The following is an 8,776-nucleotide window of genomic DNA, read 5'->3' as shown; positions in this document are numbered from 1 at the left end:
GTCAGGACTGTGCCATGGCCATGGCGCCCAGCTCCAGCCACTGGTCAGACCTACCCAGTGGTTTCACTTGAGCTGTTCTCCTCATGGGAGATCAGATGAGACACAGCTCCTCTTAACAACTGGGACACCAACAGAGTCCGTGCTGGGGAGAGAGCGAGGGTGATGCTGCCCTAGTGCAGGATGCCCACCCCTCCTGGTCAGCATGCTCATGACAGCCCCACCACGTCTGCAGCTGCTCTGTCACCCACAGCGTGGCTGATGCTGACATCTCTGATGCTGACATCTGGAGAGAAAGCATGTACAAAACACTATACAAAGCAAAAACACACACAGAAGAATGAGATTAAGTTCTTTTGAGCCTCTTCCAGGCCCAGCCTCCCCCAGAGGTCTTTGCTGTGTTTTGCTTTGTATGCTGGGAGGTGAAGAACTTGGTTAGAGAAAAAAGGACATTTTACAGATTAATGAAGCCTAGATCTGGTCCAGGTGTTGCTTCCCAGGTCTCTTAAAACTCTGGTGACACCAGAAGACATTTTGCAGAGCCCAGAGGGTGGTGGGGAAAGCCTGGGGCAGTTTACAGATGAGCTTTCCAGCCTGACAACCCAGGGATGGCTTTGTCTTCAGATAACTGAGGCAGGACTACCCAACTAGGAAGCCTTGAGGCTTACGGACATCGACAGGAAGTCCTCTGTATGGCAGGGCAGCAGTGGCATGGTGGCATTGAGCTCCTGGTAAAGAAAAGGCAATGCCCCTAAGGCATAACCTACCTGTGCTGCCAGTGCTGCCCACCTCACCAGGTGGAGTTTCTGTGTCCTCACAAAACCTCTGTGTAAACCTGAGGTGCCGTTATCCTTGTTTTACAGAAAGATCCTCGGAAGCATTTAGACGCCAAACTCCAAGTTAAATCCAGGAGGACTCCCTACTTCAGTGACTGCCCGGGTCTAAGTCATTCGCTGGTAATACACTGTAAATGAAATTTTGACCTTCCGAAATATATATTCCAAATAATAATATTCCATTATAATTAATATTATATTATTATATATTATATATAATCATGTATATTATAATTATAATATATTATAATAATAATAATATTCAGAAAATAGCTGGTAGCCTATCCCTGGGTACAGGTCTGTGCTCCCACACCAGGCAGGCAAATAGCTTGTGAAGCTTGGTGGGGCTCACCTCTGCCTCCAGCCTGGTTGATGCTCTGCTGTGGTACCTGGGGGGCCTGGGAGGCTGGTGGAGGGGAAGCCATGGGGAAGGGCTGTGCTCAGAGGAGATGGGACATCAAAGTTCTGGCCACGCACAGCAGGAGATGATAGTCTATAGCCTTTTTTTCCCTCTTCACAGCAATGGGGTGCCACCCTTGTTGTTTTTGGAAGCTCCCAGTGGGAATAATTACATTGTGCATGCCTTAAATTCCCCCTTTTGCAATGACAACTGGTGCAATCTCCTTAGGAGTCTCACAAATGAAGCTCTCACATTGTTGGAAGCCATTCAATGAGTGCTGCAATGTGTTCAGAGGTGGCTGCTTCTCAGCAGGACCCCAAGTGGTTCCTAGAAACCTTTCCATAGCCTGTCATATCCCACTCAGTGGTATACATGGGATACCCTGGGCAGGGTCTTACAGCTAAATGCAAGCTTGTTGTTTCTACACTGCAGCAAATCGAGGTAGGCTGGTTGAAGGCACACACTCAGGTAAGACAGAGTGTGAAACCAGACCTGAAGGTTCAGATTTCATACGTTGTTGGGATGGGGCTCAGGAAATGCCAAACAAGAGCTGAAACCTGCGCTTGAGGTTTGATTCTGGTTCATGCTTAACATAAACATTACTCTTGCTAACCAAACATTCCCTGGAATACCACCACAGAGTAAAGGAAAGGTCTCTTCAGAGGATTTTATGACCTAGTTGCCTGTGATAGCAAAGGACTAGATACAGCCCATCAGGTCCCTTTCACGCTTGTTGTCCTGTGATTAAAGAGCAAGACTCACTGGAGCAGGCTGCTCAGGAAATCCTCTACACAGCAGCAAACTGCTTCAACAGCTGTTGTTGTGGGGAAATGATTTGTGAGACCACATGCATAGGCATTAAGATGGTCTGTTTTCAGGAAGGGGCAATGGTTCTTTTGACCTGGAAACATGGAGTCAAATGTAAGTATATCCCCCAGCAAAAGGCTGGAGGATATGGAGGAAAATGCCCTCCAGCAATGGACAGTACCACCTCCCTCCTGCCTGCACACAGCGCTGTGCTTATGATGGCCAGCGTTTGGGGCTACTCATGCTCCTGTTGACTTTGAAGACCTTCATGCCAACACCCCACCAAAGCCCCTGAGCACTGAAGGACAGTTCTTCCAGCATGGGATGCTCATGAAAGAGCCTAATAACGAAAGGGACGTAATGGAGCCCAGCTCCTGCCAACTGCAGTCGAGTGATCTGTGCAGTGTACAGTGAGAGAGGAGAGCACGGAGGATGAGGAGAAAAGAACGCCACTAGGACTTGAAAAGCAAGGTCCAGGGGAGGTAGATGATAGATAAAGGAGGCAGAGGAGGAACAATGGGATGAAAGAAAGAAGCAGCATGTTTATGTCATCTGTAACTTGTGAGGGGGGCCTTGCGGAGATATTTTATTCCTGGTGCCTGACCTTTTGCTATCTGGGGAATACAGGAATTAACTCAGATATTAACTAAATACTTTGGTCTAGCCAGAGAGCAGAGTGCACTTCTTTGGAGCAAGTGAGGCGGGAGGAGCAGAACCCCCCTTTCCCTGCTGCTGCAGCAGGAGGTGGGCTGGTCCCATTAGTACTTTTTGCCGGTTCTCTTAACCCACCAGGCTCAGGGACATCGCTGTCTGGACCCTTTGAATCTCCAGAGGCACTGCAGAGGGTGGTGGGGAGCAGAGCAGGGACCTCCCAGGCCTTGGTCAAACACCACCTTGGGGAGACTTTGCAAATGGGTCTGGATGAAGAGAAACCATCTCAGTCCTCAAGACTGGCTGGGAAGGAGCTGTGCATGGAGGGGCAGGCATGGTCCAACCACCAAGCAGTGTGGTGGGCTGCTGCCTTGAGAGGGTCAATGCTCCCACAGTGTTGGATAAGCAGAGCCGCCCTTCCAACAGCTGGGCACAGGAGAGTTCTTGTCACTGTTTTTCTTATGGCAGGGCAGTCATCTCTCCTCTCATGCAGCACTGTACTTGACAGCCTGGGGTCCTGATGGTTCTCTCACAGCATCCGAAGGTGCTCAGTCACTAATGCAGAATGCAGTACAAACCATAACCTTCCTGCATTCACAATCCCATGCATGTAGTCAAGACAGGGGGAATGCAAGGGGATAAAGACACTTTTTACTTGGACCTAAGTACAAATCACTGTGCTGATTGTGTCGTGTGATGCCCTCAGTTTATTCAGAAAAGCCTTGGCAGGCCTTAAAGTAGAACATATACGGAGATGGCCCTCTAATGCATGCAAGGCAGAAACTGGGAGAGCAAAGTGGCAGCATGATAAGCATGTAGACCTGAGGTGGTTCAGGTGCTCAGAGCCAAACCCTGCCCTGCCATGTAAGACTCTGCAGGACCTAAGGGCTGTTATTGGCATTTGAAGGGGCCAACAGGCCTCTGCAACGAGGCTGTACCATGTTTCTGTGGGTGCTGCAAGATGGTGTTTTGCACAGCATTGCAGGCTGGTGCCCTGGGACACTTGTGGGTAAGGATTTATGGAGCACTGGGGACAAGGGAAGAATGTCTCAACCTCAATAGATCCAGTATAAAACCACCCATCTTTCTGTATACAGGGTGGGAAATGAAAAGTGCTGACCACACTCAAACCCAAGAACAGCTATGATATGATGGCTGGATATGATGGCTTTCCAATCCCTGCCCTAAGCTCTGTCTCATTTGATCAGTTGCTGTGGAAAGAGAGAATTGTCCCCAAAGACGAAGCCAGCGGGATTCTGTCAGATTCTTTCCTGTATCCCTCAGTGATTCTTTATCCTTGGGGAGCATCACTACCCCTCTAGCCCCCCAGCTATCAGCGCATCAGGTGCTTATAGCCAAAGTCCTGGCCTGAGACCACCACTGCCACAAATGGAAGAGTTCACTTTGCTGTGGCCTTCTTGGGTGTTGGCAATATTTGGAGGTCCAGCCCCATGCTGATGGTGCCTGTGTGGTCTAATTACTCTTTGTTGCTACTCTTGCCTGCCTCCTTACTTGCATCTTAGTTTATTTGTCCTGAGATGCGCTTGCGCATCTGTTCCGTATTTCCTGTGTATGGATTTGTTTTCTTGCTAAATGCTGAAAGGGAAGGAGATGAAATGCATTGAAGAGCTTGATTTATAGCTCCAGCCTTTCCCTAAATCTGTTAAGAACTGTGTTCTCATCTCCCCCTCCTCTCTAATGTCTGTGATGGCAGTAAAAGCATAGCAAACTGTAACAGGGAGAGCAAAACAGAGAGAGATACTTGCACTCCACTGACCACAACAGATAATGGGCATTATCTGCCCTGTGCCAGACCCTGGGTATATTTGTTGTGATATCTTGTCCCTTAGCACAACATTATACACTCACCATTTGGTTCTTCCACCAACTCTTCTATGTCATTTTGGAGCTGATGACAGCCCTGGTGGTAACGCACAGTGGCCAGCCCAGGATGCAACTTGTCTAAGGCAAGGAAGAGAAAATTGAAGCAGGAAGGAGTAGCCGTCTTGTTTGGTTTACTCATCCCAGTCGTTATCACAAGGAAAAGGGGGGATCAATAGCTGCTGGTTGATCCAGAAGACTAGTATGTTGGTGGTTGGTGAGGAAAAGCTCTATCAGCTTCCAACTGCAAAGGGATTTCTGGTGGTGGGTAATGTCCTTCCCAGTTCCCTGACACCAAATCCTTGTCAATCCATGCTGCCCTTTGGCTTAGGAGTGCTGCTATGATGAGAAGAGTTTGAATCAGCTGGGAAACAGCACCTCCATGAGAGGTCACTGAGATAGATCATCCCTTCCCACTGCTGCTGAACACCTGTATGATGAGTAGCAGGCTTTCCGTAGCAGGAATTATGCCACTCTGGAGCTTACTGAACCATTTCTCCTGTGCTTATCCCAGGCTTTTCCACTCAATGACACTAAAACTGCCTCAGTCATGGGACCAGTGCTTCTCAGCTTTTGGAATGATCTTTGCTTAGGTTTATGAAGCATCTTGTTTGAACAGTCTGTACCTAATCACTCACCTCACTTACCACCTGTCTGGGCTTGGACTTGGAGAGCTCAAACAGAGACTAACTTGTGCCCTCCAACAACGCTTGGCTGCTTTGGGACATCCTGCCACTGTATGGGTCAAACTTGTGTGCTGGGACCTCCGGGGACCAGTGGAGGCAGCAGGACCGACATCCCTGGCCAGGATAATTCCTGTTGGAGGAATGAAGAGCAAACACCCTTTACCTTTAGTTTCACTGGCAGAGGAAGGTGACAGACACCTTGGAGAAGCTGCCTCCTCACCTGGGGCACATGGAAATAGCTTACTAGGCTGGCAACCACAGTTGGGATGGAGGAGGGACCTCATGCATCCCTAGTGTCCCTCTTGACAAAGCTGTTTGTGGCAGGGCAGGAGCTGAGGACCTTCTCAAGGCACTCTGGAGACGGTGCCATCTGAACCCAGCCATAGGAAACCCCATGGAACTAAGCGAAATATTGTTTCCCAGCTTAACAGATGGATTTGTTGTGTATACAGTGAATTACCGGCTCTTTCACTGCAATAACTGTTCACACATTGTTTCTCTGCCTCTTTCACTGTCTTTTATAATTCATGCTGTTTGCTTGCTCAGTTGACATTTCCAAAATGAGGTTTTTAAGCCCCAGCCTTTCCCCTCTCCTCTCTCCCCTTTTTGTTTGCCTGGTTTATGGGCCTTAGAAAAGTGTTTCCAATCACGATAATATCTTCATGTTTTGTTGACAAAAGGTCAACCTAGGAATAAGCCAAACTGGTTTTAGGGAAAATATTTGCTTATTTAGTAAGGGGAAGTGTGTTGGAGATCAAATTTATGAGGGTGAAATTGAGTCTGGTTATTTAAAGGATTCTGAAATAAGAGCTTCCCACCCACTCACAAGGGGAAGAACAAGACCTATAAATTGCTTTAGGCTGAAGGGATTGTAGAAATAAACTAAGTTTCTATGCAAAAGGTAATAGGATCCAAGCAAGAACTAAAATCAGAGTTTGAAAGAGACAACGGCCCGTTCACTCCCTCGCACACAGCACTCGTTTCACATTGTCATTCCTTGCAGAAGAAAGGCCATAATTTTCCCCAATATCTGAACTTCCAGTTCGAAAACAACCATCCTCATCCTTTGGCCAAACATCAGACTTAAAACAAGGCAGATCTGGCAGCTGCTCGTGTAAATCTGTTTTGTAGCATGCTTGCTCTAGCTTGAGTTTGGAGATTTTGAAACTCATTTCATGAGAATGGCCCATGCCAGGAGCCCTACTCAATTCAGAAGGAATGACTTCTGCATTGAAAGCTGCATGAGTAACACCACGGAACAAGTGTGTCTGGAGGATGATGTCCAAAAGGTCTCTCTTCTCACTGAAAAGACTAGCCAACGGTGCAACAGGTTAAGTAAGTGGCCCTTTTCCACACGGAATGTGAAGAGGGAGTGTTTCACATACATACGTATGTGTCTTCATATATTTAAAAAAATGTATATGTCTATGTCTATGTATATACAATATGTATAATCATATATATGTATATTCATATATATGAATTAATTCAGGCTGGAAAACACCTCTGGAGGTGATCATGTTTAATTCCCTGAAAGCCAGCCCAGCCTAGGTCAGATTGCTCAGGCCCTTGTCCAGTTGAGAGCTGAGTCCTTCCAGGCCTGAAGAATGTTTCCTAATACTTAATTGGAATAATCCTTCCTGCAGCTTGTCACTGTTGCCTCTGCCCTACCACTGTGCACCTCTGAGGACAGTCTGACAGATATATATATGTGTGGTTATACACATACACACATATATATGCACGTAGGCATACACACACACTGTTTCTTGTGCTTCTTTCCCTGTGAATCCAAGAGATAACAAGCTAAGCAGAGCCTTTGTCTGGCCCAGTGCATCTATTCCTATTTCTACTAAACTCTGAGTGGCTGTGGAGAGGATCTGGTGTTTTCTTCCTTCTCCTGCTGTTGCACAGCTCCAGTTTCTTTGTATTATTTAGACACATGCCCCCCTCATGGCTTGGAACATGCCCTTTCTTTCCTCTTTAAACATGACTATTACAAAACACAAATTGGAGCAAGAATTGTAGTTTACAAACCTCCTTCTAATGAAGTCCCATTGACACTCGATGCTTGTTAGAAAAACCAACAGAACATTAAGTCTTTGCAGCTAGTAGAGACAAAGACAAGCCATTATTGAAAGAGTTTTACTAGTTTGAGTTAACCCTATGGTCATGACACATTTCAGCAAATTCCAAATAGAGGGAAGGCAGGATTGACAATGAAATCTGGTTTGCTGTAGTTTTTATGTCATTTTACACACAATAATAATATTGCTTGTAGTTACTCTGCATTTCTCTCTGTATATAGCCACCACAGATCATCTCTATGAGACTGGAGAAGAGCGACCATAAACTGTCGCTGGATACAGGACTTCCTTGAGCACAGCTGCATATATCTTGGGCTTATAGCCATAAGAAGAATGAAGCCCAATTATCTCCCAGCACATAGAGGCAAAAATGAGGAAGCTGCTTGATTATGAAGCCGTGGTCTTGCTGGGGAAGCCAGTCCAGATTTCACAGTCATTCTGCCCCTGACCAGAACATAACTGGTATGATCTAGCGTGTGGAAGGATGATTAGAGAGAAATATATGGCCAGTGTTCACAGGCACGAAAGCCATTTCTGGTACAGTATAAAAGAGATTAAACTATCTGTACCTGTGGATTACCCAGCCAGTGCTCTCGCTAATGGATCTTAAAGGGTTTTTCTCCTTCTCATTTTATGCGATGAAAGCAATCATACTGTAACCTCTAACCATTACTCTGTACTCTGAAAAGAGCACATCTTTACATTTGTCTTTGGGGAACAGCCTGGGGCTAATCTGAAACAGGATTTTAATTACCCAGGTGCCACAAGAGCTAACCAGAGTAATTTTTTTGGCATAATAGAATTGTATCTCCTGCCCATTTCCTATCTCTCACTGGCCCATTCAAGCATCTAGAAAGCTTTTCTGTAGTCATTTCAAGCGTATCTTGAATTCTGCCTTTTCCTATACATGACAGACCCTGTCATCCTCCCCTCTCTGCCACCCCAAACAGCACCGCATCTTCGGGGGGAGGAGATGCTTGATGGCACCTTTCAATCCTGGCTAACAAAGCCCTTTACAAAGGTCCTAGATGTAGTGCGAGCATCTTTCAAGGAGTTCGAGGTTTCTCTCATTGAGTACAACTTCATTTCTGTGAAATTAGCCACATTTTACTGCTGGATGAATTGGGCAGCAAGAGGTAAATGCCATTGGAAAGTCAGAGGTTGGGAGGGAGTCAGGATGCAGTCTCAGTTGATTCTCCTTAGGCCTGAGCCTATACTGTTTAGTTCTTGTCTATATGCTTTGAGCAGCAGAAGAGAAACTAAACAGAGCATCAGCGCTTGATGGCATGTCTCCTTGTCTGACTGCTCTGCAAGAGCAGACAACAGCTCTCAGGCAAATCTACTAATTTGGAGAGAGAAAATGGTTTCATCTGTTTTGCGGTAAGACACCTGAGAGGCCAAGAGAGCTGTGTCAGGAGGAAGCACAGAGAA

This window comes from Psittacula echo, assembly GCF_963264785.1.
Source record: "Psittacula echo genome assembly, chromosome: 4".
Classification (NCBI taxonomy): domain Eukaryota; kingdom Metazoa; phylum Chordata; class Aves; order Psittaciformes; family Psittacidae; genus Psittacula; species Psittacula echo.
This window is presented reverse-complemented; position numbering follows the sequence as displayed.